Source organism: Ptiloglossa arizonensis, chromosome 1 (genome assembly GCF_051014685.1).
Source record: "Ptiloglossa arizonensis isolate GNS036 chromosome 1, iyPtiAriz1_principal, whole genome shotgun sequence".
Classification (NCBI taxonomy): Eukaryota; Metazoa; Arthropoda; class Insecta; order Hymenoptera; family Colletidae; genus Ptiloglossa; species Ptiloglossa arizonensis.
In genome coordinates, this window is record NC_135048.1 from 20544022 (window position 1) to 20553960 (window position 9939).

Genomic DNA, 9939 nt, shown 5'->3' on the forward strand with positions numbered 1-9939 from the left:
TTCGTGTCCCCAGGCTGCACGTACACGCCAATGGGGCTATACATTCAGCCCGTGACACCGAGCACATCTGTCGGTGCTCCCAAACTACGGAAGAAGAGAGGTGGCCCGAACGAGGAAAGGACACGCCAAACCTCAGCATCCTCGATGTTTCCGTAGCATTGTTTAATCGTCGTCCGGGTCTATCCTTCGTTCGTCTGTCGTTTCTGATCGCCTCTCCTTCCTTGCGACCGTCTTTCCTCGAACGCGGTGTCCCCTTCTGTATCACGGTCCTTGTTGGCATTCGCTCGCGAAGTCTGTAATCCCGAGACGCGATCGTCTCCACGTGGGTGACGATTAAAGGTCGCAGGTGTGGAGAAACCGTCGAGGAGGGTAGGCCGAAAGGGGATAGACTCCAATGTTCTCGGTGCGAACGATCGCTCGGATCCTGGGCCGATTCGAGATAGAGCGCAACGAATGCAGGATGGTTCACTGATAAGTGAGAGGATGATTTTTTAATATTTTGCAACGAGTAGACAAAGTGGTTTTAGACTCTCGAAGTCTTTGATCGGACATTTTTCTCGACGACGACTGTAGCTTTTACTTATAGTGCTCTTTACAGAGCTACGCACATAAATGCAAGCTAGCTCGCTGATAAATAGGTGATTTTTTAATATACTATAATATATTACCCTTCGAAGTCCTTGACCGGACATTTTCCTCGACGACGACTGTAGCTTTCACTTCAAATGCTTTTTATGGAGTTACACACATAACAAATGCAAACTAGCTCGTTTATAAGTAGGAATATGATCTTTTAATGTACTACAATGAGTAGAAAAATTGTTTTTACTCCTCGAAGTTCTTCACCGGACATTTTTCTCAACGACGACTGTAGCTTTCACTTCAAATGCTTTTTATGGAGTTACATATATAAGAAATGCAAGCTACCTCGTTTATAAGTAGAAAGATGATCTTTTAATCTACTACAATGAGTAGAAAAATAGTTTTTACTCCTCGAAGTCCTTGACCGGACATTTTCCTCGACGACGACCGTAGCTTTCATTTCAAATGCTTTTTATAAAGCTACACACATTATAAATGCAAGCTAGCCCACTAATACGTGGGCAGATAATTTTTTAATATATCACAATGAGTAGAAAAATTGTTCTTACACCTCGAAGTCCTTGACCGGACATTTTCCTCGACGACGACTGTAGCTTTCATTTCAAACGCTTTCTACAGAGCTACACGCATAACAAATGCAATCTATTATATTGGGTTGTTCGGAAAGTGATTTCGTTTTTTTTTTTATCAGAATAAAACACGATTTTCTTAAAGCGTATAAACATTTCATTAAATAATACATTCTCCATTTCGGAAAACGAAATCACTTTCCGAACAACCCGATATACTACATAAAATGGGGTACAATATTTGTTTTTCACCCCTCGAAGTCCTCGACCGGACACCTTCCTCGACGACGACTGTAGCATTCGCTCGAGTTCTTTTTCACGAGTCCACGATCCCCGCGTCAACAAGTGCCAAGTAACGTTATCGGGAAAAATGGTCGCGTTCGTTTAAAAAAAATGAAACGATCCCGTGTGATCTTTCCGTCGAATGGTAAGAGGCGCGGGAACATTCCGCGGGGATGAGCATATTTCACCGCGCTATCTAGGCAACCGTTGCGCATCCAAACACGGCCAAACAGTCGAAAAGATTGCACCGTCTACGGGGCAGGCAACATGCCAATCTTGCTCGATGCTTTTTATTGCCGCGATAAGCGGCTGTCCTGTCTGCTCCCCCCACACCCGAACCGTGAAAACACCCGGCGAAACGTTACGAATGTAATCTTTACTTCTGCGCCGCTTCTTAATGGACGCTTTCGCTCCTCTCCGCGCCGCGTAACACGCACCGACCGAGTTTCAATCTCTTCCAGATTTGACAGAGCGTATCTTCTTTACGGCGAGCAGGAGGAAAAAATGAGGACAGGCTCGTGGAACGGCTTGGGCAGCGATCGAGCGAAACGAAGGGCTGTTCGAGATAGTGTGCAACTTGGTAATAATATCGCCCACTTTTCGTGTATATTGCTCGTGTTGCTCGAATGGAATATTTCGAAGATGATTACCAGGTGATTCGGTTATTTCGTTCCAACGGAATTTTTTTTTTTTTTTTTTTTTTTTTTGGATCGTTTCGTCACTCGATTCCAAGACGAATAGTTTCTTTCACGCCTTCGCGATCCGTGCTTGTAAACGAGAATACGCACCGCTCGAACGCGTGGCGAGTTTTATGGGTTCTCACGGCGATGAATCTTCTTCTCTGATCCATAGATATTATTCCCGCGATAGTCACGGGACCGTGGACTTGTTGATCTTGTAGCTATTCCCGCTTTCGAGCGTCAACACCGGGAGAAGAGTTCGCTGAAACGAGGGTAAGTAGAGATTTCTATTAGTTCGATTTCGTCGTGGTTCAATGTAACTCACGATTGAGAAATTAATTTTTAACGTTATTTTTCAACATTGTGAGATACCAAAGGAATGTATATTAATTCCTTCCTAATAAAAAGAAATATATTTAAACGTTTTCTATCGTTGTTTCTCGCAGCGAAAGTAATAACGGGATCCAAATGAATCATTACTCGAAATGTTGTTGTCCGTTTCGTATTCCAAATAATTTTCAACCTGGTCGCATCGTGTTCTGTCTTCCAGGGCGGAGCATCGGCCAGCGGCGATGTTTTATGCCGTTTATTTATGACAAAATAATTGTAATTACTCGTAGCAACGTAATGGAACGTTTCTGTCGACACACGAGCACGTACGAAACACAGGAACCGTATATTAATGAATATCGGAATCGATATACGAACTTTTGATTTTTTAATTTATACGCGACACGTTATTGGTGTCTAAATGGCTGCCGCAGGAAATTGTCACCGATGTATCTCATATTCCGTGTATTGTTTCCCTGTTATCGAGTAGACGTTAAAGCTACGGTTACTGAAAAATCTAATTAAATTGGTTACTAGCTATTTTAATTAAAATCCATTATATTCCGATATCATATCAAAATGGATCGCGCCAATAAAGTATAATGCATTGATTTCGGTTTAGTTTACACGTGAAATATTTCCATCGATATCCCGCTTTCGAGTTTTAACACTGCGAACGATATTTTGCTTGTAACGTACCCGTGCGCGATAGAACTCGGCTCGTACAAGCGTTGAGAAATACATTTATTTTGTTCGACAAGATTTTCGTAGCGGAAGATCTTCGAAACTACTTTCCTCGGTGTTTATGCAAATTCGATAGATCGCGCCTACGTAATGCTCGAAGCTTTCCCGTAACGAGCCAATCAGGACGTTTAGCGATTAAGTCGCGCAGTGCCGCAAAATTTAACTTACAGGGTGCCTCGACAGTTCTTCGAGACTTGGAAACTTCGAGCCATTTCTGCCTATAAACCCCCTTCCAGAAGCCTTTAACTTTTTCTTCAGATAAGGTAAGCAACCTTGTCTGTCATTCAACGGGGAGCGCATTAGAACGTATTAGTTCGCATCAATTTTCGAGCAACCTATACTTATTCGGCACACAACTCGGACCATTTTATTATTCTGTCCTTGTAATTCTTTTCATCACCGCGTGGAAGGATAAAAGAAGGTTAGAACGCGGTTACGTAAGCCGTGAGGTACACTTTTGTGATATTGAAAATGTACAGGTTCCAAGTGCGAGTTATTGCAAGTCGTGATTTCCAAAATTTCCAAAAAATCATTCCAACCCCACCCCGACTTCTTTCATGAAGCAAGGTGCCTGAGAGAGTTCGATAACGAAGCTGCAGAAGGGTTAGTCGATGCAGAATTAAAGACACCTCCACGAATGTAGCAAAGTTCTATTAACTGCAGCGTATACCGAGGCAACAGAAATTTTTGGAGTCGAAACTCTCCTAACGAATCCTTATTTAAAGAAACATTTCTTTATCTCGAATCGTCGCTACGCTTATAATAGTATTCGAGTATTGAAAATTCGCAAGAAAGTACTATACAAGATAAAAAAAAAGGTAACAAAATAGATAAAACTATCCCGAGAAAACATATACACACGTACAAAGTACACTCGTGTCGACTCCTTGCAATCGATTCGCTCGCAGTAGTTTTAAATTAAAAATGCTGAACGTTTCGATTAATTTTCTTCTTATTATTTCGAACGAATTATTTACGGAGCTGCGTGTTCGTACAACCTTGTTACTTGTATTCACCCATACAACGTATCGACTCGGTTCGAAAACGGAAAATCCTGCGTCACACTGTATACAGTTTCACGGAATTACTTCAATTTAAATCGCAATTATAATTATCCAACGGTTGCAGCGCGCGAAAATATGACAGCTGAAAATCGCGAGATTATCCCAACAGGTTTATTTCAACTGGTATATAAAGGATTAGGCGCGTTTCGGGGGTGGCAGTTATTTTCAATTACCCTTCGACCCCCTTCAGTTGCAACCCCACCCCTTCGCTTGGAACGTAGCTCGGCCCGCTCAGGGGCATATAATGTATGCGAGATAAAGGCCGGAGAGGCGCCATCGTAGACTAAGATATTACAGAGGAATGGTATAAGGTGTGGAAGGTGGTGGCTGGGGGAGTCGGTTCCTGGGTACTGGGTACAGAGGCGCGGGGAAAGGGGTGCCCATAACTTATCGCAGATTTAAGGCTCTTAGACTTAAGGGACTCTAATAATAATATAGCGCCATTCCGGCACCGTTATATGGAATTCTGGTACATATATAGGCAGCAATTTGAAAAAGTATTGCACGCCCACGATATCGGACAGACGATCTCACGGCTCGGTGATTGTTTCATCGTAGACGATGAAAACGCGAATCGTAATTTCGTATCGGGTTGTTCGGAAGGTCTTTCGTTTTCCGAAACGGAGAATGTGTAATTTAATCAAATGTTTGTGCACTCTGGAAAAATCGTGTTTTATTTTCACCAAAAAAAAAAAAAATACGAAACGACTTTCCGAACTCGATAATTTGATTCGATTTAAGAATTGGAAAACGTGTCGCGAGAGAACCGCGATCGAAGTTAATATTTCTCGTTTGATGTTCGTAGGAATACCATTGATCGAACGCGAGCTTCGTTTCCATCTTCGAACGGCATCCTGAAACGTGCAATAGAATGGTTATGATAAACGTGTATGGCTCCATTAAAAAGAAATGAAGGCGGCGTGGAAATCTCTGCGAGTTACAATCTCGCGGACGATTCGAAACCAATATTAATATCGGATCGATGTTATTCCCGCGAATCAGGAAGTAATTTAACTTCAACACTGACGCGCGTTACGAAACAGCCGTCGAAATTATGACCGATAGAACTGCCTTCTTGAATTTGAGTAGATGTCAGTTCTCAACAGTACAGGTTGAGTAACATAATTTGATGATCGGTGAAGATATCGCAAAAGTCCTTAATGGAGGTACAATGGATCCTTGAATGATCAAAAATCATTGACAATTTCATTCTAATTAACTCGCTTGTTACTTGGACAATCGTGTTCATAGTTTATGGGAAAAGAGGGATTGAACATTTTCGAATGGTAAAACAGAAAGTTATTAAAGCTATTGAAGAAGTGAAAAGTCATAACTTTGTTCACGACAGCAGAATACAGAACAGACGTGGATTTGGGTTAGGATATGGAAAAATCTGTTCTGCGCAGCTAGGTCGCGTCGAACCGCTGCAACAACGCCATCTAGCGTTTCAGCTGTGCGACAAGTAGAAGCGTGCCGGGGAGGAAAAGGGATAGCGTGAACCGAGCGGTGAGGCCCTCAAATAGTAAATTCGTGTTGTAAAACAATTATACATCACAAATTATGCATTCTTCCTTATCGTTGATCCTTTAATTTTTGTACAAAAAATTACAAAGTAATCGATATTACTACTGCGAGGTATGGGAATAATTTTACTCAACGTCGCATAATTGTAATACATTTCTTTACAAGGCAAAACAAAATACGTTCGTATAAATTCTAATATCACCGTCAGTGATTCAAACAAGATATTTATCTTTGTCAAGAATTTTAAGCAACGTTTTGGTCGATTGCTCGTGAAAGCAGTTCGTAATAACTCGCGCGACTCAATCTAAGTACACACTCAATAACACGAACTCAGGCCGTACAAGAGGAAGTCACCGAGTCCCGTTACTTCTTCGCGGTACGCTTCTACTTATCGCGCAGCCGCGACGCTAGATGGCGTTACTGCAATATGAAGTAGTACGCAGAATCGTTCTACCACCGATCACATGACATGCAACCGAAATCTTCCATAGTATCAAACTTTATTCAACAAACGAGCGGTTCGATTCTCAAATCAACAACCCATTTTATCCTATCATTGGATTACGTATCACCGAACCATTTGAGAGAAGAACACTGTCATTCCGTAGCGACTCGTGCGACCAGACACGTGCAGATTACACGTATCGAAATTGTTCTGCGCATCCGTGTCGCGCATACGTGAAGCGCCTTCGCGCGCGAGACCAAGGCGCTTCCACCAAGGAGAAGGGGTAACTGGACTCTTCTCACTGGCGGCGCCATCCATGTCACCAGGTGTACACTCGTCGAATCATTATTAATCGTTAATCGTATTGTTAATTCACACGATTCTAGTCCTCGTTTACTTTCACTTGTAGGACTTTTCCCTTATTCGAATATCCCAAACACGTTCCAACAGTTACTCACTATTGCTTCTAGGCATTATTTAGGTCAAATGTAGTGCAGCTGGATCGTCTCAAAGGTTTCTAACCTCAACGACGTACCTGGTTGTCTCGTAAGTCCTGGAGAACAAATATTCCAAGGCACCTGTACATTGGATCTCGATCGTAAAAGTTTCCACGCACGACCCAAAAGGGGAGGACCTAACCGTCGAATCATTATTAACCGTTAATCGCATTGTTAATTCACACAATTCTAGTCCTCGTTTACTTTCACTTGTAGGACTTTTACTCCCTTATTCGAATACCCCGAACACGTTCCAACAGTTACTCACTACTGCTTCTAGGCATTATTTAGGTCAAATGTGCCAACTTGGATCATCCCAAAGGTTTCTAACCTCAACGACGTACCTGGTTGACTCGTAAGTCCTGGAGAACAAATATTCCAAGGCACCTGTACGTTGTATCTCGACCGTAAAAGTTTCCATGTACGACCCAAGAGGAGAGGACCTAACCCGTAGGTGATCCACGTCAAGCATCGACGAGCATTCGCTCTCAGGACTCGTCTCACCGTCCGACATCCGGATCCCCCTTGTTCCGGGTATCGGGAGGACAGCATCCTTGTTCTCGCGGAGATAGAACTCGGGTAGCGGTGTACGGAACGTCTACGTGTAAGCTTGAAGGGTGGTTTATGTATCGCGGGGGCAAGATATCCGATGATTTAGCTGCGGTCTCGAGGCCGTTCCGTCGAGTGTGCTCCGCGCGGGAGTATCTTCTTATCTCGCGGCTGGCCGCAGTAACCGCGCTGTAATCTTTTATTAATTCGGCGACTTATGAAATTTATCGCGGCTTTTGTTTACGGTAGCGCCACGCCGTCTTAAATCTTTCCCATTCGCTTGCCCGGTTCTCCTCTTCTTTTGCATTATCTGCCCCGCCGACACAGTTCCTGCAACGCTCGCCACGGGGAGCGTGCTCTCTGAATGGAAACCCAACCCCCCCGGACCTGGAGATTTGATAATACCGAAGCGCTTAGCGCACGCGGACAAACATTTTCTTTACGCCCGATTCCGGTAGGTTGAACCGCGACTACGCGGGTAAGTTTCGCAACGCGAACGTTAGCTTTAATTAGGGACGTTAGAGGTCACGACGTATCTCTTTCTGTGCACAGCGTTCAAGAGACGACGTTTAATGAACGATTTTGAGAGACCAAGATCGAGGACTTCCGGTCGCGTTCGGACGATTCGAGTGAACACCGAGGAAAACACCGAGCGAGATGTTTGAACGTAAGAATTGGACGGAAATATTCTGTTCGGAGAGGGATAGTTTGTTGAGTATATGGTGAACTTTTGGATGGAGGTGTCAAGGTCTGGATTAGATCCAGTCTGTTACGATGGAATTGGACGAGGTAAGGAATTCTGAGAACAATAGTGTTAACGATGTCTTGAAACTGATAGTTCTCGATGCATTCGAATCGTTGAAGTATAGTATTCATTAGTGTGTTGCGCGAATACGATTCGAATGTTACTCGAATACTTGGTTACTCGAATATTTTCTGCACTGTCCAAGTCTCTGGATTCGTGGTATTCAAATAGCGCGGTGTGGAGTGTTAATCAAGATTTGTAAGTGGATCGTTTCTATTTAAATTTTATCTTCGTTGAATGAAAATAATTCTTGAGTATTCGAAGTTTGTACGTTCGAACTGGTGTGTAAAATATTAAATTATTATGTTATTCAAATTCTCTCGATCGTACTGTAATTAAGTGCAATATTTTCTCAATCTATTTAATTCTTATTCTATCTTGTTTTTCTCGCTCAAAAACGATTTGTTTTTTTATTAAGTTTTGCGTTTCTGACTACTTCGGGAACAAGTAGTGGAAGGAAACGATACAGGGAGCTTGATCGGAGATCAGTCCTGTCAGGTTCTTCATGGTCTATGAGATATCCGTATTTACTTATTATTACTAGATAAGACACGATGCAGACCGATGGACAAATATCTGGGTCTGCTATTAATTGGCAAGCAGGACACTTTGATAGGTATTTCGGGGTGAGCGAAAGACCAAAAGCTTTGCTTTGATGTCGAGAATGCCGTCCATTTCGTGCAGGAGAGTCCAATTAATTAACCGACGATAAAGAGGGTGAACTTTACTTGTTCGAGAGTTACGTGTTCAAGACTATACTAAGTCGTACGTTTCCGTAAACGCGATTATCCTTTCGAATTTTTATTAATTAGTTCGGTGTTACTCTTGTCGCTATTTTCGTTTCTTCGTAACGTTAATATCTATCCGTCGAGCACATTTTTGTCCGGATAACGAACAACGAATGACGTTTTATTTGCGACACGCGAATCAACGCGTGTCTAGATAAACATTTATCCGGATAAGGGTTAGATTAACGTAGATTACGAATCGCATCTGTTTGTTGGACCGACACCTTTTTGCGCTAAGAATAGTGTCGGCAATAATTGGCTTTACCGCCAACAAAGCTTGGCTTCGTTGCAGAAAACGTCTTCTTGTCATTGTCTCCGATGTAAGAAGTATACGCGACACTTCTACGGTAAAATATTCGGTTGTTCGGAAAGTCATTTCGTTCTTTTTAGTGAAAATGAAACACGATTGTTTTTAGAGCGTATAAACATTTTATTGAATTGTACATTCCCCATTTTGGAAAACGAAATGATTTTCCGAACAACCTAATAATTCAAATACTGTTCGAATACTCGAGTGTTTCAATACTCGTAGCATTCGAATAGTTCGCCTTCAAACTTTCTTCTCGTCTTCTGCTCGAATATATTCCGATATTCGACCATTCAAATACTCAAATATTCGTACATTCTTTATTCGAATCCTCGTATTCGAATAGGTATTCTCGTATTCGAATATGTATCCTCGTATTCGAATAGGTATCCTCGTATTCGAATAGGTATCCTCGTATTCGAATAGGTATCTTCGTATTTGAATAGATATATTCGTATTCGAATAGGTATCCTCGTATTCGAATAGGTATCCTCGAATTCGAATAGGTATATTCGTATTCGAATAGGTATCCTCGTATTCGAATATGTACTCTCGTAATCGAATACGTATCTTCGTATTCGAATAGGTATCCTCGAATTCGAATAGGTATCCTCGAATTCGAATAGGTATATTCGTATTCGAATAGGTATCTTCGTATTCGAATATGTACTCTCGTATTCGAATACGTATCTTCGTATTCGAATAGGTATCCTCGTATTCGAATAGGTATCCTCTTATTCGAATAGGTATCC